The sequence below is a fragment of the Prinia subflava genome, chromosome 13, assembly GCF_021018805.1.
Source record: "Prinia subflava isolate CZ2003 ecotype Zambia chromosome 13, Cam_Psub_1.2, whole genome shotgun sequence".
NCBI classification, from domain to species: Eukaryota; Metazoa; Chordata; class Aves; order Passeriformes; family Cisticolidae; genus Prinia; species Prinia subflava.
Window position 1 is genome coordinate 9,019,765 of NC_086259.1, and position 24,702 is coordinate 9,044,466.

General features: G+C 42.1%; 1 protein-coding gene across 2 annotated transcripts in view; it reads left to right on the top strand.

The window, feature by feature from the left end:
* Window positions 1-1,954: 1,954 nt before the first annotated feature.
* ADCY7 (adenylate cyclase 7) overlaps window positions 1,955-24,702 on the top strand; it is a 58,997-nt gene continuing 36,249 nt past the window's right edge. The window contains exons 1-3 of one of the 2 annotated variants that reach the window (XM_063410502.1): window positions 1,955-2,100; window positions 19,769-19,921; window positions 20,786-20,880. The gene's annotated coding sequence lies outside the window, so the exon portion shown is untranslated. The remainder of the gene's footprint in view (window positions 2,101-19,768; window positions 19,922-20,785; window positions 20,881-24,702) is intronic. The other variant, XM_063410500.1, reaches the window with a different exon arrangement.

Here is a 24,702-nt window from a genome sequence, read left to right on the forward strand (position 1 = left end):
ACAGAAATGATGTTAAGCAATCTGTGTACTCGGAAGGTCCACAAAATTTTGATGAAGTGATAAATTGAATCCATCTGTTCTGAAACGACTCCATTTATGATCTCAGCAGAACAATGTATTTTCCATTTCCTGTAGTTTTTAAAGTCTTGTTATCTAATCCAAATTCCAGTGAAGACAATTCTTTCTAACAATCATTCTACTGGAAAATCCTTCTCCTCTCCCCTAAGAAATGGTCTGAACAGCCTGTGCACTGCTTCCATCTGAATGTTCCTATAATTTCTGAGTGCTTTAGGACACCATGTCCAAAACAGGAAGACCAAGGTATGGTTAGGTACTTTCCCCAAGAGTGCACATAAAAGCGTTGCAGGGGGGTTGTTCAGAGGAGCAGAGTCCAGCTCACTTGCTGCACTGTCCTGTGCCTCAGGTACGTATCCACTTCTCCAGCTGTATTCCTTGTCTATTGTCTCACATTGCTGAAACTGGATTTAAATTTTTTTTTCCAAAATTCAACCTAAAATCATCCTAATGGCTGGGCAGTCTCACACAACACAGCCTTTCCTATTTTCCCATCAAAACTGGAACAGGATTTAGAGAGTCACAGAAAGCTGTCGTGCTTGTGATGTGTGCACTGAGCTGCTGCTCCCTCCCAGAGTCAATTGAAGCACATCACTCGGGCCTAGGGAGAGGGGAAAGCACCAGCTGGCTGGCAGGACACAAATACAAATTGTATTTAGTTACTAAGGTATTATAGCAGTAATGGTACCTCCATGAATGACTAACACGTGGCTGTAGCTGCAGGTAGCCAGGCACACACCTGCCTGCCATGGGCTGTGTGCGGTTGCCAGTGACTAACAGCTCACCAGATAAGCTTAATCCAAAAATCCGTGGAAATCAGCATTTCCTTCTGCCGCCTCTAGTGAGCTTTGCACTGAGCTTGACGTGTGGCAGAGCCAGGCTCTGTCTGAGTTAGTGGCCGTGTGTCGGAGCCTTGATGCCCTGAGGAGTCCCTGCCAGCCCAGTGAAACTCGCACGGGTCAGCCCGGGACGCCCCAGCCCCGGGAGCGGCGGGACCCGCAGCCGTGGGGCTGAGCCACGCTCGGCTCCCTCCTGGGCAGCCCGCTCGGCTCCCTCATGTACAGCCCGCTCGGCTCCCTCATGTGCATCCCGCTCGGCTCCCTCATGTACAGCCCGCTCGGCTCCCTCATGTACAGCCCGCTCGGCTCCCTCCTGGGCAGCCCGCTCGGCTCTCTCGTGTACAGCCCGCTCGGCTCCCTCGTGTACAGCCCGCTCGGCTCCCTCCTGGGCAGCCCGCTCGGCTCCCTCCTGGGCAGCCCGCTCGGCTCCCTCATGTACAGCCCCGCTCGGCTCCCTTGTCCCCGGGGGCAGCCTGGCTGAGGAGAGGTTGGGAGCCCTGCCAGAGCCACCACAGCAGCGGCCAGATGTAAAAAAAAAAACCCCAAAAAACCGGGCTGTAAACTTTTGTACTTCTCAGAGTGCAGGGCAGAAATTTGTTTCCACTTCTCGGGGCACAGCTTAGGGGGAGCCCCTCACAATGGGAGCGAGCCCCTCACGATGGGAGGGAGCCCCTCACGCAGGGAAGGATCCCCTCAGGAAGGGAGGGATCCCCTCACGCAGGGAGGGAGCCCCTCACGCAGGGAGGGATCTCCTGACGAAGGGAGGGAGCCCCTCACGCAGGGAAGGAGCCCCTCACGCAGGGAAGGAGCCCCTCACGCAGGGAAGGATCCCCTCACGCAGGGAGGGATCCCCTCACGCAGGGAAGGAGCCCCTCACGCAGGGAGGGATCCCCTCACGCAGGGAGGGATCCCCTCACGCAGGGAAGGAGCCCCTCAAGCAGGCAAGGAGCCCCTTGGGCGCTCCCCGGCGCTCCCCGGGCGGGAGGAGAGGCACAGGCAGGAGGGGCGATGCCGCCGCGGTCCCGCCCTCGCCGCGCCGGGGAGGCTCCGCGGGCCCCAGAGACACCCCGGGCGGCGGCGGCAGCAGCGGCAGCAGCGGCAGCCGGAGGAGGAGCAGCAGCAGCAGCAGCAGCAGAAGAGCCCCGTCCCAGCCCCGGCCCCAGTCCCGGCCCGCCGCCGGCTGCAGGTGAGGCTGCCCGGGAGGGGAGATGCCCCGCGGGGTGAGGGCTCGGGGGTCGCGCTGCGCCGACCGCGGCGGGAAGGGTCGAAGGCTCGATAGGTTTCCCATGTAATGGTTATTTACTGCCTCGTATGACACCACTTGATACAACTGGGAACAGCGAACAAATGTTGAGGCCCGTAAGCCTTTTCTACAAGTTTATTTTGCTCAGAAAAGGTGTATTTGGTAAAGCTGTGAGGCCTGAGTGTTGGCACGTGAATGGAGAAGTTGGGGGTTGTCTTTTGCTCTCAAAAGCCGGCTTATTTTTAGTAGAGGGCATTTCAAATCCTTTTTGGACCTCACTTTTTTAACGCAATAGGGTTTTTAACAAAAGAGGTACTTCAATATCAGTGTGAGCTTGAAATATCAGCAGAAGTTTGGTTTGTGTCTTTTTGCAGAAGTTTGGTTTGTGTCTTGTTTTACTGCTGAATAGGTAAGTTATTTCTGATCTCCATGGGATGCGTTACGGCATTTTTATAACAAGTGTCAATAAAGGAATTAAAACACTTTAGAACACACAGTACAGCGTTGGGCCACAGTTGCTGGGATCTGATGTTTGCCAGTGGCAGGTGAGGGATGTCCTAGGACAGGGGCATGCCCTCACCAGAGACACAGGACTGTACTGGAGTTTGCTAAGGCTGAGACTTCTGTCAGCAGCACTAAGGATGTGGTCAGCACAAGTGCTGAGGACTGGGCAGAGACACTTTGAAATCCTTTTTGGACATGCAAAGTAAATATGCAGTGCAATGTTTGAATTTGGTTCAGCGTAGAAGTCTGTTTTTCTCCTGTCAGATATGTTATATACAAATAAAATTATTTGTGTTACTGAGAGCCTGACATGCTTGGTTGTGGCCCAAGACCATGCTGTGATAAGTGCTGTGCAAATACAAGGTGGAGGAAATCCACACAAATGTACCTAAAAAACTTTGGATTTGACTATGAAACGGTTGAGATTTATTATAGGAAATAAAGCATCTGGGCACTGCAATATGAAAATTTCTTCATAGCGGGAAATAGGCTGTAAATGTTCCTGCATTAGTGACCTTACTACTTTCTGTCGAGATTTAATGATTAAGGGGTTCAAGGTGGGGTTTTTTGGTTGGTTGGTTGGTTTTTGTTTTTAATAGAAAAGAGGGACTTGGCAACTTCCAAAAGGAACTCATAAAAAAATTTTTTTTTTTTTTTTGTTTGTGTAGGTATCCTGATCTTTCAAATGCTTAAGTCCTGATCTGGAAGGATTTCTATGATCCTCTGTAGGTAGAAAAAGAATGTGTTGAGATGTATGGTACTACCTGTGATACCCTGCAGTCATAGTATGTTTGTGTTTGTAGTGAATTAAGTTTTTCTGAGAAAAGTTTTCATTGCAGTGGGTGACATTAAAAACAGTATTTGCCGAAGTCACCACACCTTGGCAGTTTCTCCTGAGGGGTACGTGGAATACCTCTCTGAAAACAGTAAGCCCATACGGATTTCTAAGGGCCACTATAGCATGTTAGTTTTGCTTCCACAAGCCATTAGTAACAACAATTAGGATCATTGGAGGTTCTTGTAAAGCAGCCATTAAACTTCCTAAATTTTTCTTAATGAAGCTAATGTCAACACCATTAAGAGTAAACAAGGGAGAGACTTCATTCCCTAATGTATGTGGGCATTTATGTCCTAAGTGAAAGAGCAGGTGCTAGTTGAGAGCTAATTAAGGTGTAAGCCTAGGGACGATGATCACTGTTTTCTGCGTGTTTGTGTAATTGCCGATTGATCTTAGATTAAAAAAAAAAAAAAATAGAAAAAGACAGTATTCCCCATGGAATAACAATAAAATCTCTAAATTGAAATTTTAGGTTTATTCTCGTGTTACACCTTTGACTTGAATTTAAAGTTACGGAATTTATCAAAATTACTTGTTCTGATTTTAACTTATTATGAAGTCTGTAAAATATAGGGTGAAATACTTCACCCAGTTACTGTTCCCTCAGTCTTACAGTTTGTGTTGAAGTTACATTTTATCTTTCTGAAAAAGGATCCAGACTACGTGGACTTGTTTCAGATTAATCCAATGCACTCAGCATCTGCAAAATTTTTGTACTGCAAGTGTCATTTGGGATTTTTCTGTGTGGAAATACCTACGCTTTTGTGTAAATCGAGGAGGGTTTTTCGGGCTGGGGCTGAGGCGTGCAGGAGCAGCTGGGCAGGAGCAGGATGTCTGGAGAGCGCTGGGGAGAGCTGGGGCGCACTGGGGAGCACTGGGGAGCACTGGGGAGCGCTGCTCCTCTGCTCCTGTGCTCTCTGACAGCAGCTGAGCCCACCAGCAGCTGCAGAGATGGGCGCTGTCAGAGAGTTACAGACCTTCCTCAAACCAACAAGGCTTTGCAGGTGAAAGCCAGGACCCACTTGAGCCAAAGATCTCCCTTCCATTCCCTGATAAAACCCGGTCAAAATTCAAATTGTGAAGTGAACTCTCTAAAGCACCATTTGGGGAGCTAACTGGTTCTTTCAAAGGCTGAGAACCTCATAGGGAGATAATCTGTTAAACTCGCATTTGCAAAGTTTCAAGATGATTATTTGTTAAGCTGACAGGATGTTACAGTGTGAAATAGTTTGTAAGTACTGTGCAGTTAGTTCATCTTGTATTACAATAAGGAAGTGCAACTTTTCCCCCAGGCCATTACAGCGGACTTCATGAAGAGTCTGTCTTGTGTTTACCAAAAAAGCCCAACAGTTTTATATTTTACATTTTGACAACAGTAAAGACATCGATCTCAGAGTTTCTCCTTCTCTAACAAAACCAAAACATTGTCATCTGGAAAAAAATGCTGTCTTAAAAAATATGGAGTTTTACAACACTTATAAAAAAATCATTGTTATCTCCAGAGACTCGGAAATCACTTTAAGTAATTGTTGTTGTTGTTTGTCTTTCACCTTTAACGCCAGCCTATCTTCCTGAGCCTCCTCAGATAGGATCCAGGCTCTGTCTTGTGGTGCTGAGCAGCAGGGTAGCCCATCTGTGCAGGCAGGGGCAAACCATACAGTGGATCTTTCCTTTGGAAGTGTTTTTCTTTGCTAATAAAAACATATGATAACATAAATATGCTGTAATGATATTTCCTGCACACGTGTCTGTTGCTACTGCTGGTTACCTCTTCAGTTAATAAAACGAGGGGGTGAAAGGTGGAATGATTTTGTCTAGGTTACTCAAAGATAAACAGCAGAATTTCAGTAGACCCTGGGGCTGCTGTTCCTTTTCTAACCAAAGCATTGTTTTACCTCAGTACCTTGGAATTATGACATGTGTCAAAATGTGCCCTTCAAACAGCTTGGTTTTGTGTAGTCTCTTCAGTAGCACTTTTATAAAAAATAAACAAACCTCCTCCTCTGTAGCAGCCAAGCTGCTGGTTTGATGGCTACAGCGCAGGCCCTGCAGTTTAGAGGCTTCAGGTCTGTTGGTGCCTTAAAGAAGAAACAAAGTCAAAGCTGGCTGTCCTGTGACAGCAGGGCTGTATGCACCACTTTTCCTAAGAGCTTCCTTCACATCTAATGGCCAAAGCGTTCCTCTCTTAACAGCTGTTCTGTAATCCTCTTTTCAGCTTTAAAAGTAGCTTCTGGTCTGTAATTAGAGAGAAGGAACCAACAGGGTGTGTTTAACTCCTGTCTCTGGGCACAAAACTAAAGTGAATAAGTAATGATTCTAGTTAAAAACAGAAATAACAAAGATTACCAAGGCTGCAAATCAGAGAAAGGGACAAGTCTCTTTGAGCAGAGCTGGCTGCTTCTGGCAGCTTCTGCCTCGAGTGCTCCGTGTGTGCTGCGTTCACTGCCGTGTCTGTGTTTGCTCTGCTCAGGTTGCTCCCTTCTGGCAAGGTGAAGTGCAGGAGGTGATTTCCAGGCTCCTTCTCCAGTGTCCTGCATCGCAGGGGCAGTGTGGGATGCACAGACAAGCACTGTTCATCATGCAAGTTGTCATTCAGCCCACGACAAAAGGAATGAATTTTTTGAGGTGTTCAGCAAGAATAGTAGTAAATTATTATGTGTTTGTTTGTTTTTTTTTTATAATGCTGCCTTGTAAATGGCTTGTTGTAAAGCCACAAACAGACTCAGATAAATACAAAAAAGCTTTAAAGGGCTGTGATAAAGTTGTCAGGTCTTTAGACTGCATGCTTTATTTCAAGGAACACCGTGAGTGTTTTACAGGTAGACAAATGTAGAAATAGTTTATCTGTGACTGTATAATTTTAGTTTGTTGTTACTTTTCAGTCCATGAATTTTTGTAGTGACTAATAATCATAAGTTTGCTTTTTAATGAGTTGAATAAAATATTGCAGTAAGATGCTCTTCATTTGTAATATAGCCTGGGTTTTAGTCAATATTTAGTTATTTACTCAATGTCCAGTTTGAGACATTTTCTGCTTAGTTTATACAAAAATATACATTCATTCTGGGGGTTCTTTGAAAGAACTAGTTGATGATTAAAACACCTAGCAGTGACTAATTCTTACTTGAATACTATTTTCCATCCAAGTAACCAAAACGGTGAGGGAACAAGCATTCCAGCAGGATGACAGAGCCCATGGAAGGGCTGGGCAAGGAGTGCAGCTGGAAGGAGCTCACAAAAGTGGATTGGGACAGACTGAGCTCCCTGACGTTTATTCAAACTCAGCTGAAATGAATGGAAATGGGCAATAAAGCCCCGATCACTTAAATGCCAGGTATTCTTAGCATCTGGCTCATGTCAACCTGAGCCCATCTGCTGCAGTATTTCAGGCAGGACCTGCTTGCTCAAACAAGCTCAGACTTAGTCGGGCTGTGGGGAAAAACCCTGACTGGGTCAAGCTGAGAGAGGATGAACTTTGTACTGGAGCTGTTCTGTGTGTCTTTCTCTTATTGCCTGTAATTGCTACTGAGCACATGAGGGAATAAATCAAAAAAATAAGTCCCAGTAGCAGAAGAGAATTTTGGTTTCAATTTTCTCATTTGAAAGGAGTTGGGGTACTGCTATCAGAATTTTCTCACTCCCGACACTCTTTGCCTGACCTTTTCCTCCTTCTTTGCTGGCAGTTTTATCTGTGAAGATGACAGGCATTTCAATGTCAAGGAAACAAACATTTATATATTTGTGAGATACATGTTTGTTGAAATAAACGAATATAACAGAAAATGTGTTAGATGTATGTAGGCATTGCTAATACATTTTAATCAGGAACTCAGATTTGAGGTTAAAATTTATCTTCCTCTAGGTTTGACATAACTACCAGTCACTTTGTATTCTTGTGAGCAGATTGAATTTGGGGTTTTGGGGCCCAGTTTTGCTCTGTTATGAAGTGTCTACCTTGTTCATAAATTTAATGATTTTTTATCCAGCAAGGTCTTGTGTATAAACACGAGGGCACAGCCTCTTTTGGGAACATCATGGGAACTTTAAATCCCTTTCTGCTCACTTATTATGTAACAATGACTAATGATGTTTGGGTAAAAAAGTGGTTTTTTTCCTAGAAATATATGGCTTTGCATATGAACACAGGACTAAGCACACTGAAGGCTGTGATTTTATGGTGCAGCTAAGCTGGCTCAAGGAGCAGCTGTCACTAAAAGGCAGCAGCTCTGTTCACTTCCTGCCCCTGTGCTTCCACCCCGCCCTGAAGTCAGCACTGGTGCTCATCTGACCTGCTGCAGAGATGATTCATGAAGCTAAATGGACAAAACGCAGGGTTTTTCATAGAATAGGCATTTTTAAAGTATGATTTTTTTCCTCTGTAGGAACAGAACAACCAGGCTAGAGGAAGTGGCCAGAATGTACTGTTGAACTTCTTGAGACAGGCAGGGACAATTCCCTCCTCATCAGCAGTGGCTGTACTGTAACATTGGGCTCCTGGTTATCCAAGTCATAAGTCATTCTTCTGAAACATGCTGAAAAAGTGACCTGGACTCAGTTTTGGTTGGAGGTATTGCCAGCTGAATTATCCCAATTTCAGTATTTCTTAAGAGTGAGCTCTGTTCCTCTGTTTTACTTGTACAGCAGGAAATGAATGTAAAAATATTTCACTGTAGTACTTTTTAAAAATCATCTATTTTTTTGTCAAGTTCCTGAGGAGTATCCTGTTTTGAATTTAGTAGTTTTTACTTTTTATTTTTTGATTGCTAATTGTAACAATTACAACCCCCCCCTCCCTCCTCCCTCAGGATGCTGAACTTTTAAAATAAGGCAGAGGATGCTTTGCAGCACTACAGGAACAGTTGAGTTGATGTATATTGTGGTTTGCTTGAGACTGTGCAGTGCTGTTGCACACTGGACAATAACACAAAATTCACTTTGGAAGGTATTCAAAGCTAGGAGTTGCTCTGAAAAAGTGAGAACTTGATAACAGTACGAACATCATGTTTAGCTTTCAAAGAAATAGGAAAAACCCAGTGAAGTTACTAGTAAAAACAGTTTGGTGCAGATTTTACAGTGCCACGAAAGGTGGAATTCCACACAGGCTGTTTTATTTTCCCCAGGGAGCTGATGTGTTGACTGCTTGCATGTTCAGAGCTCACTTGTGGAGTTGTAGAACACGACTCAGTGACACAGGCTGTCAGTCTGAGCAGGGCTGCATGTGGGTGTTAATTGCTTCTGGCCAGGTGCAGACCAATTATTTAATGATTTTGTTAGATAAAGGAAATTAAATTGCAATTCATGAATAGTATATTGGGAGTATAAAAAGGGAAGTTTTGCTTTTCAAAATTCTGGATACATTGAAGGAAGAAATAAGAATTGCTCTTTTCTTGTGTTAACTCTGTATTCCATAACCGTTTATCAAGCATGTTTACACAGGGAATTTGGATGTAGTTGTAGCTAAACTGGTTTATCAGAGTAGCAATAAGCACTTGTTTTACATGTTGAAATAATTTCTGTCCTACTTTTAAGCAGGCAGCTGTATTTGGAAATAGATTCTCCTGTACTTGTTTTAAACTGCATTGTTGATGGTTAGGCTTTTTCTGGAGTTCTCTGCTGCCAATGAAAAGTGTACATGTAAAGATATGTAAACATCTATTGGTATAAATAAAGAAAACTAACTAAAGCATCGGTTCTGAAGGTCACAGAATCCAAAATATTGTGCTTGTTTATTTTTATCTTTTTGAATGGCAGCTTCATCACATTCTGTGTATCAGTATCCCAGGCCTCATTCTTTGCTCTTATGCATTTACAAACAGCCAATTTTTTAAGAAGCAGTGGCCAAAAAAACCCCTGAACAACCAAAGTTACTACTTGCTGGTAAGTCTGAGGAGTGTTGGTTGTAGAAAGTATGGGAACTCTGGGAATTGGAAAGCCATCAATCAGTTGTTGTAGTTTTTACATGCTATAAAAATGTTATCATTAGAAACTGAAGGGTTTTCAAGAGGCGAAAAAAGTGAGATCGGGGGGAGGAGGAAGGATTTCTTTAACTGTGCACTGCCCTCACAGAAATGGGATGGGTTGCAGGCGGAGGAGACCTAATTGTGTTGTATTATTATTGCATAATGATACTACAGTGGACTTGGGAAGAGCTTGCCCTGATCCAGAGTCAGGCTTGGGTTAGTGCCATTGACGGGAGGGGAGCACTCTGGAGACACCAGAAGGGAGAAGGCAGTGTGTGTCCTCTGGAAACTTGGTGTATTTTAAAAGCACTTCTGAAGGCAGCTGCCTATCACATTGGAAATCAGGTTGTCCAGATACACTTTTTAATTGCTGTAACCTGAACTGTACTGTCAGAGCAGTGACCTGGCAGGGGAAGTGTGCCCCCCCCCATCAGTTCTGAGTGGGGAACAACTCCACTGCTCTTTCCAGCCTTGTGGCTGAATTTTAATAAGTTCTCTTTTTGTATGCAGGTTAGTGATGGTATCACCCTGATTTGTGCCTTCTTTGCAAGACACCAGCCAGCTGTATTTGTGTCCAGCCCATATGCAAATGCTTTAAGCACCTCAGGGTTCTGGGTGCTGCCTCTCTGCACCCACTCACTGAGCCTGGACCCTGAGAACAAATGCCCTGGACCTTAAAATCAGTTCTGACTGTTTTTTGTTTTTTTTTTTTGAAGTAAACAAATTCTTGAGTCCCATGAGCTAAAAATACTTAACTCTTGGAGGCATGAGATAGCTGACAGTCACAAAGACAGAGCTACTTTTGGGGGGAATTTTTAAAGTTTTCTAGGTGATTGCTGGTCAGTGCAAAACAAACTACAGCACGCTGTTCCTTGAATATTCCTTCTTTGAAGTGTTCTTTAGGGTTTGGACAGTGCTTCCCAGGGTTCCCATATCCCCGTTCCTGTGCTTGACACCCCCAGCAAGGGCTCTTTGCTCTGTGAGAGGGATCCAAGCAGCCTTTGATTCCTGCTCGCTGTGCTGCTGTGTGACCCTCTGTCCAGCCACAGACCCTCGGGTGGTCTGTTGCATGGTTACCATACAACTCGAGTTCAGACCTGAAAAACTGGTTTTTAATGCAGCAGCCACCTGTTCTGCCAGGGAGCAGCCAGGTGGCTGTGGATGATCTTTGCTGGTGTCTTGTTCGGCAGAGGAGGCTGAGTGCTGCTCCTTCCTCCGTGCAGTGCCACCCATCCAGCCTTTCCCGTGTCCCCTTGTCACATGAAGGACTGTTAGTTTAAAGAGCTTTAGTAATGTCCAGGCAAACTTCAGATGTGTGTCAGCTCCTGTAACAGCCACGAGGGATTTGTGATTAGAGAGCAGAGCTGCTTTATGACAGCAGAGCTTCCTCACCTCCCCAGCAGTGCACACAGGCTGCATAAATATTTTCTGACATAAATGTATATTCTTACATCAGGGAAGAAACATGGTAATTATGGCCACACTGGTTTTTAGACAATAACCTAAGTGGGTGGCTGCACAAAATGTGGTCAGGGGGCAAATTAAAATGCCTTAGTTATTACCCGTGTATACTGTTAACCAACATAAGGTAAATGTGAGACAATTTATTCTGCTTTTCTTTACAGGAGGCTGTAAATTTGTACACTGGCAGTTACTATGGGAAATTTTACACAGTATTAATCCTCATGTTTTAATTGATCTGCTCATAATTTGTGTAACTAGGTAGGTAGTTTTCTTTGCCATGGTAGCCTTTAAAAAAGTCTTTAAAATCTGGATAATTTGGTAATTTGGATAGACCATTTGTAGCACACAAACCATATTGTGTGCCTTTTTATGGGAAGTAAAACCTGAGTCAGCATGGTTTCAAGATGTAGTTTTCTCTAGTACTAACCTGCTTGGGCTGATTGCTTGTATTCCTATGACCTATTTATTAATTGTTAATTCCATTATATGTTGCTAAATAGATAACAGCATGGAACATAGGCAACAGTGAGTTTTATTCTCCTGCCCTTTCTCTTTTTAAAAAAAGGCTTTTTTAAACAACATGATAGTAACCTGAGGGGTCACTGCACGTTCTTTGCAATATTGCAGTAATGCAAAGTATTGCAACTGATAACATAGTTATCAATTGCTTACAAAAAGAAAAAGGCTTTTCAGAACTGTATGCTGGTTTCTCACTTCTCTAATGACTTTTTATCACCTAAGGTGAGTTTGGCCTAAGGTGAGTTTTCTCTGCAGTCAAATGCTAAAAGCTTTGTTTAAAATACAGTTTTGTGATTTAGGGTCCACTAAAAATGTCTGCTAACATTAATATTCTGATAAAACACTAATGCTGTGTCAGTGGATTTAAACATTCTTATAACTTCCTTCCTGTCATAATGGAGAAGTCAGCAAACTTATAACACTTTCTTAGGATCTTTAGTTTTTTACGTATATTTCCCAATAATTTCAAGCATACAAGTTGAAGAAATATGTAATGAAGATTATATGCTCTGTTTCTGGACTGTGGCATAGGGTTTTGTATTGATGCAGTTACCTTGGGTTTGCACTGTAGCTTGTTTGTGCAAGAGACTTATTTCTGGTCAGAACTAGACACTGCCTGCTCAGTCACTGACACAAATATGTGCCTTTATTGATGAGCTCCCTGGCTGTTCTTTTGTTTGACTTCTGCCAGAATGAGGATCTGCCTTTTCTTCTTTGGGATTTCTTGACCCGTTGTCTGAGTTCCTCGGTGCGTCATTCACTGAATCATCGCTGTTCCTCAGACTGACCTCCCCTTGATCCTTCCTGTAGGGTCATAAAACCAGGGCAAACTGGGAGAATCCCTGCAGGGCTCGGAGGAGGAGCCCTGTGCTGCTCCCTGGCTGCAGGGGGGGAGCCCCACTTGTGTCTGGTCTGTGCCAGCTCTGGGGAGGTCACTCACACGCGGCCCTGTCAGTGTCCCCTGGGAAACACAGCTTTGTGCTAACGTCCAGATCCATCTCTGCCAAAGGAGGAAATGTTAAAGGAAATTCACAAAATCTAACATCACTTAGAAAAATTGATGTATTACTTATTATATTTGCTGTCATGGATATATTTTTCTGCAAAATCTTAAGTTTTCTTTATTGTGGCTGATTTGAGTCCTTGCTTTATGTTCACAGTACAGATTTATTTCCAGCCATGCTGTTGATAAAGTGGACATCTAGTACTCATACTGCATGTAAAATCTCTCTTATAGGTAGGTTGTTTGATATGCAGTTTTGATTTTACTTTATTTTACTTCTTTTTTTGTCATCCTGTCTAGGAAATCAGGATTTTATAAGTCAGTGGTTTGGGTGGAGAGTTCAGTGAATGTTGTTTTCCATGTTCATCACATTTAGACACTGGCTAGTGTCTTAATATAAAAGCTTGTCTTAATGCTGTCTTAATTTGTGCTTGGTGTCTGCAGCTGACAGTGTACAATATATTTCCCAATGGGACACTTTTCTCTTTTACCCCGCTGGTTTTCGCTGAATGTCACTTGAACTTTTGCACATTTCTTGCAGATCTGCTGTCTCCCCCACACACCTTTTTTTAAAATTCCACCTAAATCTGGGAGCTTGTGTGAAAGACACAGAAAATCTTTTTCTATGGTTGTCACTGAACACTTCCAGTGTCTTGTGAAAATGCTGTGGAGCAATTTAAATGTTTTGAGGCCTAAGTTTGGACTGTTTGCTTATAATTAATTTCAACTTATTTTGTCATCTGGGGTTTCTTTGTGGTTATATATGCTTATAGACATATTTATCAAATAGACAGTGATGGAGTTATTGGTATAGTCCAATGTATATGTGCCTGAATACAGTATTTGCTAAGAGTCATTTTAAGGAGTGTATTTAAACAAAAACACCTACCAGACATTTTCACTTACATTTTATTCCTTCCCTTCCTTGTTCTAAGTCTGTATGCTTAGGGTTAGCATGGTGATAAAGTAGAAGTTTGGGTGTAAACCAGTGTTTTGTGATTTAAATAGATGTTACAGCATTTTTTATGTCTGTGTGTAATACATAGAGTACCTAGAAATGTAGATTTGCCTGTTTTATGCACAGGTAAGGTCACTCAAGGGTTGCATATGGCTTATGATTTTCCTTACCCTGAAACACTTGAATGTTAGTTCCTGGATGAACAGGGCTGACTCAGTGATAAATATGAATATGGGGTTTGTCATATTGTGCATTATATTGTATTTCAGTGCTTTCTGCTTCATTTGTTGAAATTAATTTTAAACCAACAAAATAGATGAAGTGTTAGTTGAAATTAATTTTAAACCAACAAAATGGATGAAGTGTTAGTGTGTGGGGTTTGGATTTGTAAATATTTGCAGATTGTGTTACATCAGAAACACTCTTCAGATGTAAAAGTTTGACTTTTTCTTTCTCACTGTGAACTCATATGTCTTTTGAGGCTGGTAATCAAATGGAAAAAATACTGGGTTTGGAGATGAGCCTCTGGAAGGTGTGCAAGTTAAAAAACATATTAGAAGTTGCAGATTGGTCACAAATGATTGATATTTTTCCAGTTTGTGTGCTCAACTCCCCTCCGTCTAAAAGAGTGAGCTAAACTTTTCAAACTGTTCTTTTTATCTGCAAAGTCCCTTGATTCTTCCTCCCCTATTTCCTCCTCTTGAATACAGATCCTCTTCGTGTATATCTTGCCATGCAAAAATTCTAAGTTGGAAGGGAAGAACACCGTTTTTTTTTCTCCATGTGAAATGACTGAGTTTTTAGGTAGCACACTTGAAGTGTGTTTGCTGTGGAAGCATAAACCTGGCAGTCAAAAGATGTGAGTGGTGCTCACAGGGAGATTCTAGCAAGTCTGATTTATTTCTGGCTTGTTCATTCTGTGAAATGTTGATAGAAGTAAGAGTACGTAAGGTCTTATTTACTCATCCTGGAAGCTCCCAGACAAAAGAGGAAAGTGCTCTGGACATTAACAGTAATTTGGCTGCTGGAAGTTTCCCAAAGCACTGGCAGTGTGTTCTTGCTCTTACTGAAAAATAAAGTAGCAGCTCATTCTTTCATAAGCGTATCTGTGTTTGGATCCTGCTCAGCAGCCTGTTGTGAAAGTCATCACTCCTAATAGCACAGTGCCCCGGGGACCTCCACAGGGCACTGACGGGCTCAGGACTGACTCAGAGCTGAAAGCGTTGACACTGCTCATCTAGAAAAGTGATGCAATTACAACTCCCCGCTCTGGGAAAGCATCCTGGATCTCCTCATTCAGTTTTCAGAGGTGGGGTGAGCCAGTCTGGCTGGGGTGAGTCTTCCCTGCTTGCACATATTTTTCCGTCACTGTTCTTTACAGTCCTGAATATTTCCTGCAGGTGACAGGCTCTGCATAACCGAACTGATAATGTCTTTTTTCATACGTTAAAATAGAGAATTTCAGACCACCCTAACTACTTGCTCGGTGCTAAAGGCGTTGAGAGGTCTGTTTTCCCCTGAGAAGCTGATCTCTTCCTGGCTCTTGCCGAGCATCTCTCTGGGCTGTTCCTCATGTTGGGGCACATGTGGAAGCACTGTTCCTCCCTGTGGAGGCTGCAGCAGCATTTTTGGGTTAAGGAGCACATTCCTGCTGTCACCTCGTTCTGCCTCTGCTCTGCAGCCAACTGCTCTCAGCTGTGCTGGCTGAGCTGCCTTCCAACCTTCAGCTCACTGTCACTGATCCTGTCTGCCTCCTGGGCAAAAGAAACAAAACCTAGGAGAGACAAATGGTTATTTTTGAGCTGATCCATAGTCCTAGAAACAGTGGCATGCACATAGCGAAAGAATGGTGTGGCAACAAGATAGAAATAAGTGGTGGGGAGAAAAAGGGAAGAGGAGGAAAAACTTGTTGAGCATATATTGCTGTAGACAATTGCCCCTGTTGTGGAGCCAGAGCCAGGATCTGTGGGTTTATTTCTTTAAAATGAACAGCAAAACCTCCTCTCTGTGTTCATTAAACTGCACTCTGTGTGTGGGGAGGATGGTGGTGTGTGAATAAGCGTGCACTGGCTGTGGGGCTGTTTGAGCTGAGCACATCCCAGCCGCCCCCCGTTCCACTCGGCCCTCCCCATTGTGCCAGGTTTGCTGCTCGGGCAGGTACAGAGCTCACCTCAGCAGTGAGGAAGGGATGGCAGTGCTGCCAGCCTCAGCTGTGCCTCAGGAACAGTGGCTGTGTTTCAGCCATGTGAAAGGAGCGAAAGGAACCTCCTGATTTCGTGCCCTGCTCTGTCACGCCATTGCTCAGAGATGCTGATTGCATTTGCTGCTGAAAAACTGGCGTTAAAAGATCCCCCCTTGCTCCTGTAAGTGAATTTACAGCACTGGTTGCTGTGTTGTTTTTGTAACCACCATGGCTGTGAGTGGGAGCTGAAGCACGGGCATTCTGCTATCCTTAACATCATGCGTTCTATCTAATTATATATTTATTTTTGAAAATATAATGCTATTACACAATAACTTAATTATTATTTTATGTGATATTTAGAGCCCAGCATTGTGCTTCCTGCCACAACCAATCAGGCTCCGGGAATTATATGTTTCTGGAAGTATGAGAATAAAGTCCAGCAAAAGATTCAAGTGCCAACAAAGATGTTTACTGTAATGAATTGTTATAATTCAAAATTATTTTTGTCTTATAAGCTCCAGGCTACTATATTCCTAAAATGTCTTGTGAGTATTCATTTATTTTGTTGGCACCTTTTGTGGGTGGATATTGGTATTAGGTCAGTTCCTTTAGGAGAGAAGAAAGGGGATACCACACACTTGGAGTTTGTCAGCAGAAAAGCCATAGGAAGGACAAAAGAAATGGATTTGAGTTCTTTCCTTTAAACACATTAGTTATCCTGCTCATGCAGGGGCTAAGGGCTTCAGAAGGTTTTGAGAATTTGTATGTTCACAAGGTGGAAATATGGCATTACAAGGGAGAAAAACAGCTCTGGAATTTATTGTGCTTTAACTACAGGATGTGGTTATTGAAATAATGTTCTTGGGCTTTTGGCAATAGTTGACTCTCAGGCCTGCTCTTAAACTGTGCTGAACAGCTTCAGTGAGAGTCAGAAGCAATCAGAATTTTGAACATCTGACACTAATTAACAGGGTGATTTGTACTTCTACAGGAGCTCCCTGATCTGCCAGGGAAGAATTGACCAGTGAACTCTCAAGTTTGGTTGCCCTTCCCAGATCTGCTCCTGAGGTGCTTCATAGATGTGTTTTGATTGAGCACTTTCCTTGTGTGTAACTGCTGGCTTTCTCCTTGGGGTTCTGTGCAGAATGTGAGGTCTTTGAATCATTAAGCTCTGGAGACAAACTTGGGATGGATGAGTTGTATAGTTCAGTTACATTTTCATTGAAAGGTATTGCTTTTTCTCAGTTACTTCCTAGATTGTAATTTCTCAATTTTTTTCAGTTTTATTTTTTAAATCTCATTATGCTAGTTGATCTGATGGTGCATATTTGGTGTTGCATTATTAATTTGGTACATTTTCTGTCTCCTTTGGTTGAATTAAAATTAGTCAAGGACTGTACTTGTTACATACATGACTGTTGTGTACTTTTCTGTGCTCTAATACTCCAAACTTAAAACAAAGGAAACATCTGGAAAATAATAGGGGTGTTACTAAGTAACTAAGTTACTTTTTTTTTAATACTGTAAAGCTTGGGGGGTTTTTTCCCTTTTGACAAGTTTTAGCTTGATAAAGTTCAGATAGTTAAAAAAAACAAAACAACCCCAAACCACCAAAACACGATCAAGCAAATCTGTGCTGCAGGTGCAGCATTGATCCAGCAGCTCAATGCCACACAAATAACAATTTGGTAGGTGTGAGAAGCAGCTGCTGCTGTAGCAGCAAGGTGCAGGGCTCATAATGTAACTGGTTAAATGTTCTTCAGTCAGAATAAAAGCTGTTGCTAGGGAAATAGGTGCCTGTGGTTAGTGCTGAATGCAGAGAGGCTTGTCTGTCTTGCAGATCAAAAACTGGCTCCAAGTACTTTGTGTATCACTTTACTGCCGGAAACTTGCTGCTTATCAGCAGACTGTGCCTCTGAGGAACTTCAGTTACAAATACAGAGAACCTTTTCCTTTTTTAACTCTCTTCCCTTTACATTTTGATGTGAAGTGTTTCTCCTGTGCATTATCTTTGTTTATAATGTCTGTGTAGGACAGGAATATGCTGTCCCCAGAACCTGATCCCAAGAACATTTCTAGGGAGCAGCAGCTTCATCCCTCTGTAACTAAAAGGAATCTTGCCTATGACTGTTCCTCAAAGGGTCTGGACAAAATTGTTTTTAGGCATAGCTTTTAAAAATAATAATAAAAAATAGTAAAAGTCAGCGAAACTGTCAGCTTGGTATAGTCATTACATTAATTCTCTAAATCTCATTGTAATTCTCTAAGGTGTGTCATAAGTATGAATTACTACAACTAAGCACCTTCATAAACATGGGATGATTTTTAAAAACTGTCACAGTTGATTTTTCTAAAAGGCATTATGATATTTCTGAGATTCTCTAACTATTCAGCATCCTCCTCATGCTGCTCTCCAGGTGACAGTGGTCCAGTTCAAAGGAACATGAGGCATCTCTCACGCTTATCAGAGACTCATCCCTAATACTGGATACATAACACAGTGAAAGTAAAGCAGCAGCTTATTTAGGCATTCCAAATTGAACATGTAACAGGTTTAATGAAGTCTTATTTTTATCTGCTTTTACGCATGCACAGACACAGCAGATTTATATCTGCCTTTTCAGATGAACTCTCTGAGATATCTTGTGGTTTTTCCTCTCATCTCTCTCCAAGGCTGCCAAAAGCCTTTGTCAGGGTTTTGACCTTTTTCATAAGAATCTTTTCCAGCTTTCACCCAACTTTTATGAATGCTGATGCATGTAGGGCTTGGCTAGGTATAGCTAACTCCTGCCCAAAATCTATTGGAAGTGGCCCAGGACTTAGATATGAGCTGGACATTAACCCACTGTGACAGAGTGGAGTCCCTATTTTGAGCGGTGGTTCAAGTAGTTTGTATATTTTAGCCAAAAAAATAACAGAAAATGGCAATAGATTTACTTTAATTCTTGTTGTGATAAAATACTTTGCATTCACTCTGATTTTGTGCCAGATTATGTGGCAGTTTCCCTTGCCTTCTGCTTTCCAAAGTGGGTCCCTGGTGACAGAGCTTTGGGGTGAGCAGCAAAGATATGTTGATAATGTCTCTTCCCAGCACAGGTGTTTAACTTGAGTCAGGTTCCTCAGTGCCATCTTAATTCTGATTTCCTGTTCTGGGCCTGGCTTTGGGTCATTGTTTCAACACTGCTGTATAACAATTTACTCCTCTTAGTTTGTGCCCCTGGTGAGTGAGCGCTGGATTCTGACAAAGAACAGTGAAGAACCAGGGCTCCTGCCAGTACCTGGTACTGTGCTGAGGTGTTGAACTTTAGCATTTCTCACATCTGAAGAGCTGTTCCCAGAATGTGGATGAAGCAGGAAGAGAGGGAGACAAAGCCAGGGGCTGTTATGTGCGATATGAATTCCCCTACTAGGTACCTGCTGCACTGGGTTCAAGGATGATACCCAACCGTGTCTTGTCATCATCTGCCTAACTGGAGACACAATTTTCTGTTACCAACATCCTAGGAATATGCACTTCTGCCCTTTTGTACTGCAAGACAAGCAAACTAGGTGTCAGAATCTCTTCATTTCCACACTAGCAGTAGATAGTCTTTATCCAGAGTTACAAGGTCCAGGGAAGGAATGTTTTGTTGGTGTGCTTTTGGGGTTTTTTCCCAGCTGTTTTCCTGGCATATTGTCATATTTGCTGATCTGCAATATTTTAAGTTGTTTTGAATGATATTTTTTTAAATTTAAGTTACCCATCTTGGAGTGTTTTTTTTTAATTGCTGATATTTGGTCTTATGTGTTACAAAACTTACTGTAAAAGTAGGGCATTCACTATCTACAATGCTGTGAAAGTTATTAAAACATTCTTATGCTATTTTTAGCAGAGTGCCCTTTGGTGTCTTGCTCAGAAAGCACTGGGGTCAGTTAGCATAAAGATGAGGCCTCTCATCAGTCTTGAGCCTTCTTCTCAGACATTTCCATCGGTGATTGTTTCAGTCAGGTTATATTCATGCTGCAGCATGTGACAGTACAGTTAAATACTTTTTCTTCTACTGATTGTCAGAGTAAAGGTTCATAAAATGTATGATGGAGATAGAGTAGATTTTTCTTTCTTGAACTATGAGGGGAAGAAATAAAGCATAGCTAATGCCTACAATGGTCCTTGGAGTAAAGATTCCCTGTCTTGTTGCAGGTTCCTGTGAATGGTACATCAAAAGATTTAGTGTCAAGGATTTAACCTGAGTGGGCTGCACTGACTCTCCTGCGGGACTTTCAGAATGACTGAACAGACCATGGTGGAGTGGAGAAATACGGATTTTGCCAATGCATCCTGTGGCCTGTAATGGTAAGCAAACAACAAGGACGTGTTTCTCATCAGTGGTCCCAGTAAATAAGAGCCTGGAGCAAGCTGCAGTGCACAGCTCACACTGGTCAAAATGCCTCCTCAGTGCTGGTGTGGTGGGTGGGCAGCCAGCCCTGGGGCTGAGCAGTGTAGCCTTCACTTGGGGTCAGTGATGCGTCTGGAAGGTTCTTCTGTAAACCTCGTGTAGCTGTGAGGCAGTAACTGCAAGCTGTTTGGAGAAGTGACTTGTGCCACATCTTGAAGATCTGCAGTGTCTCTAGTATTACTTCAGGCTTGGAATTAATTAGTTCTGCTTTAATACTCATTAACTGGCCTGAGTATCAGCAAATCCAAAGGATAAAGCTGCTTCAGGAGAATTTAATGTCTGCTTTGTTTGAGCTGTGCCAGGTGAGGTGCCCACATTTCCCCTGGGGAGTCAGTGTTTGGCATGGTGCAGGTTTCCAGTGGCCTGTTGGCATTGGGAACACTGTTGTCAGGGCTGGCTGTCAAACAAAGCTTTGGAAGTGATAAGATGAAAGATAAGATGAAACAAGAACAGTGATAGTGATTAGATCTGTGTTCAGACATTTTAGTATCTTAGTAGACAATCAAAGCTTAGTGTGGAAACAAAATTCCATGTGGGATGTTTGTTGTCACTGGAAAGCTCTCTGTGCTTCTGCACAGCTCCCTCTTGGTGAGCCAAAGCAGCTTACCTGGGCCTGTGTGAATGTTTGGCTCCTGTGGCCCTTGGTGGATCAATGAAAAATGTGTATACAACCCCTAACAAATTTTTTAGTGTGTTGCTATCAAGTGAGACCAAAACCAGATTTCTGAGGTTTTCAATCCTTTATCATTGTTTTATTTCAGAATGACTCCACAAAGGACTTTTCAGAAACCTGGTATTACATTTTGGAAAACTTTTAAAAAAGAATTGTGGGTGTTTGACAGCTTTGTGTCCTGAGGTAGGACATGACTTTAGAAACAATGCTTCCGTCAGAAATGTCTGTTTCTTTGGTGGTGTTTTTAGTATTTAACCTCAAAGGGAGGGAACTTCCTTATTGAAAGTGTTAGTTTTAGTGCTTTTGGCTGTGAAGTACGGATGTGGTGGTGTAACAAGTGTTGCATGGTTAGTTTGGGGAATGTTAAAATTCCCCAGTAATGAATATTATAGAGAAATAACATTTTTAAAGCAGGTATTTGGTAGGACCTAGTCTTGAAGTACTACTCATTAAATAAAAAGGGATGGGAATTAATCTGTCTCCGTACCGTCCCCCTTCTTCCTTAAATAGTATAAAGACTTTGCTTTTGTAAAGGGCATTTTATACTTACACCAAAATATTTGTCCTGCAATACCATCCTGCAGTGCACTGCTCCAGGTACTGATGCATTGTCACATTCTTTCTGTGTTCATCTCTTGTCCTTGGGCTGAGTTTTACTTCCAAAGTGAGATTGGTTAGGGGAGAGTTGAGTAAGCAGAAATTCTAGAATTCCACTAAGCTAGAAACAACCATGTTTGACAAAATAATTAAAAAAAAAAAACTTGCCTTGGTAAAAATTAGAGACACAGACAAAAAACCCCCACGGAAACCAAAGTTGTTGTTCATATCAATGCATTGTTTGAATTTCAGCTGCCAGTTTGTATTTCTGATTTCTGTTCACTTCAGTGGGGTGGGAATATTGTAGATAGGAGAGAGAAGAGCCCCCTTCTCTGTTTTACTGGTTTTAGATGGACTCAACTGAAATGGGAATTGATTTCTTATCTTGCTCAGGGCAGGTGTTATCTTTTTTCCTGCCTTGTCCTGTGCCATATTGCCATTGCACCTGCTCTGTGCAAACACACTATTTACCCTAGAGGTGGGCAAGACTCATTTCTGTGTTGAGCTGTACATTCCCCTTAAATAACTGTGTGAGACAGGAAAAAATGAGAGCAATCTGTGATGCCCATTACACTCTCATTCATGGTGTTTTTTAAATTTTTTGTAATTTTTTCACTTTTTGCACATCTGTTGTTGTATCCAGTCATAGAAGTACTAGTCACACCCTGGTTCTCTGCCACATCAGTGCTTCTTGACTGCTTTATTGAAATAGATTATCTGAGGCATATTCAAAATATTGCAATACAGGTGACAGAAGATTCATTCTAGGTGTAATTAATTATACTGAGATTAGAAAACTTGTCCACCTGAGCTTTTTCTTTGCTATTTGATGTAGTTCTGTGACCTAAATGAGATAATGGCTAGGGAAAAAAAAAAGACCATCCAAACACATCTTTCTTGAATTTTTCTTTTATTGCTGATTTCAGTAAAGACTCAGTATTACCTAGTGTGATGCATTTTTTTTCTTAAAAACAGATTCTCTGAAAATGCCAGGAGTTTTACTTTCTGTGAAAATCAGGGGTATTCTTGTAGAAATTGGGGCTTAGAGACACAGAGACTCTGTCCCTCTTCCTGTCTTAGCTGAAAATAATTTTCCCCATGGTCTTGAAGTTTAATGTTCTGTGTTTCAGGGTTTTTTTCTGCAGTTTATGTAGCTCAATATTGCAGGTTTTAGTACTTTCAATAACTGCACAAGCACCCTGCTTTTGATATAATTAAACTGAAATTACTCAGTGACAAACTGTCCTGGCTTCTGAGGACACTGTGTCCAAAGACATGAATTTTAAGTAGGTCTGAAAACTGAAAGTGTAAGGGGAATATTGACTTTTGTGGTGGTAAGTTCAATTTTAAATCAGCTAAAATCAGAAAATCTATCTGTAAGATGTGACAGGGGGTCGGGAAGTAAAGAAATAATCACACACCTTGGTTTTGAAAGATGCAAAGAACAGCTCAGTTCCCTTCTGGTGTGATGTATCTTTTCACACCCTGGAGTTTGCTGCTTATGAAAACCAGTATTATAAAAGGATTGCTTCTTCCCCCGCCCTGCTGAGCCAGACCCAGCACTTAATTATAAGGCTTAATAGATTTGTTGGTTGAACCATTATGTGTTTTCACAATAAAAAGTACCTTAGAACAGTAGTAAACTCTCCTGTGTAGTTTAGTTGCATCAGTCTGGTTATATGGACTCTTTTTTTTCTTTTTTTACTGACTCAGTTTGTGAGCTTGTCTTAAATTACCAATTGGGTTTCTGAACCATATTCTGTCACCATTTTCTGTCCTACCTGGATCAGTAGCACAGAGATTTCTTTCTGTGACTGTAATCTTTTTCTTCAAAGCACATCCTGTAATAACAGTGGTATTTTAAAATGAGCACAAACACCCTCCCCGTGCCCCCAGCTTTCAGCAGTGGTATTCTTGATATTCTTTTCCTTAGGCTGTGGAGCTGTGAGGAGTGATGGGTCAGTTTAAGAGCTCACTGCTGTGCTTGCTTTCCTACTTGTGGTTTGCTTTTCCTTTCCAAACCCCGGGCCAGCCCCAGAGCTCATCTGTACCTCTGCTGCCTGCTGCACTCCCCCAGCCTGAAGGGCAGTGACCTGCCAAAGCTGCCGTGCTGTAGATTGTGAGGGGACTGTGCAGAGAGCCTGGTACAGGATGGGGGCTCTGGGTGGGTGAGACCTTCTCCTTTGGCTGGTCAGAGCTGGCTGTTGGTGCTTAGGAAACCACAGCCTCTGTTACTTCACATCTTCCACTTCTTCAAGAGACTGAAAAACTGTTTCCAAATTAAACAGCTCGTTACTTATTCCTACTTTAAAAAGTATTGGAGAGCAAACACTACGAGAAGAAGCAATCTACTGAAATAAGAAAGTTCAATTTCAATGCTTTCTTTGCAGTACATTTAGCACTATCATTGCTGTGGCTTTCAATGTGCAAGGGCAAACCTAAAATGACAGACTACTTTCTATATTGATTTCATTTTTGAATGTAAGTATAGTTCTGAGTGCTGATGTGTTGAAGTGAGTATGCTCACTTCTTATGAAAAAATAGAAGATGAACATCAATAAGATAATTTTTTTCTGTATTGCAGAAGGAGCCCTTTGGCAATTTAATGTAATTAAGGAAGGTGAAATTTCACATGAAAAACTTCAAAATATAAGTAAAAAAGTTCATCTTTGTAAAGAAACTCACTGCTAGCAGACAGATCATTAAAAACACACCTGTTCTCCACTCAATACTTCTGTATGAGTAGAAGAAGCTAAGGTGGCTGCAGGCTCGTACTTGAAAACAAAGTCTAAGAGGAAGAAGTGTTGTCTTTAACATGAATGGTATTTCCTGTGGTGTTTGGATTGCTGAAGTTCATTTCCTAGACTGAATTAGTTGTGGAGTCCACTAGACTGGCGATTATTTTTGCTTGAGTTTCATAATTCATCCACGAATCTCCTTCAATTATTTTATTGCATGTTTATAGATTCCTGATTCCCTTTTAATTTCTGCTAATGGATAATTACGATCAGCAATCATTCTTGTCATGGAAATTGCTAAAGTAATTTCAGAAACACAGTTGTTATTTGTGTGAAACAAAAGATGGAATGGAAATCAAAACTGTACTGTCTGTCTGGTGCTGTAGTAGTTAAAAATGAAGAAAATGGTTCTGCTTGCTTTTATGCAGAAGTTATTGAGAGGAATAAGACAATTTATTTTGATTCATTTGCTTCTTGCTATTAGGGTTTGTTTTAATATTTCAGACACTGCTCTTTGGTAACTAGGCAGCTCTGGGTGATCAAGTCTGGAGTCCTTGGCAAATGAACAATTGAGAGAAAAAATACTTTATAAATTTTCCAGGTGGTTACTGTGACTGTGTTCAGTTGTGAATATATCAGGAGATTTGAAATTAAAAACAGAACCACAACA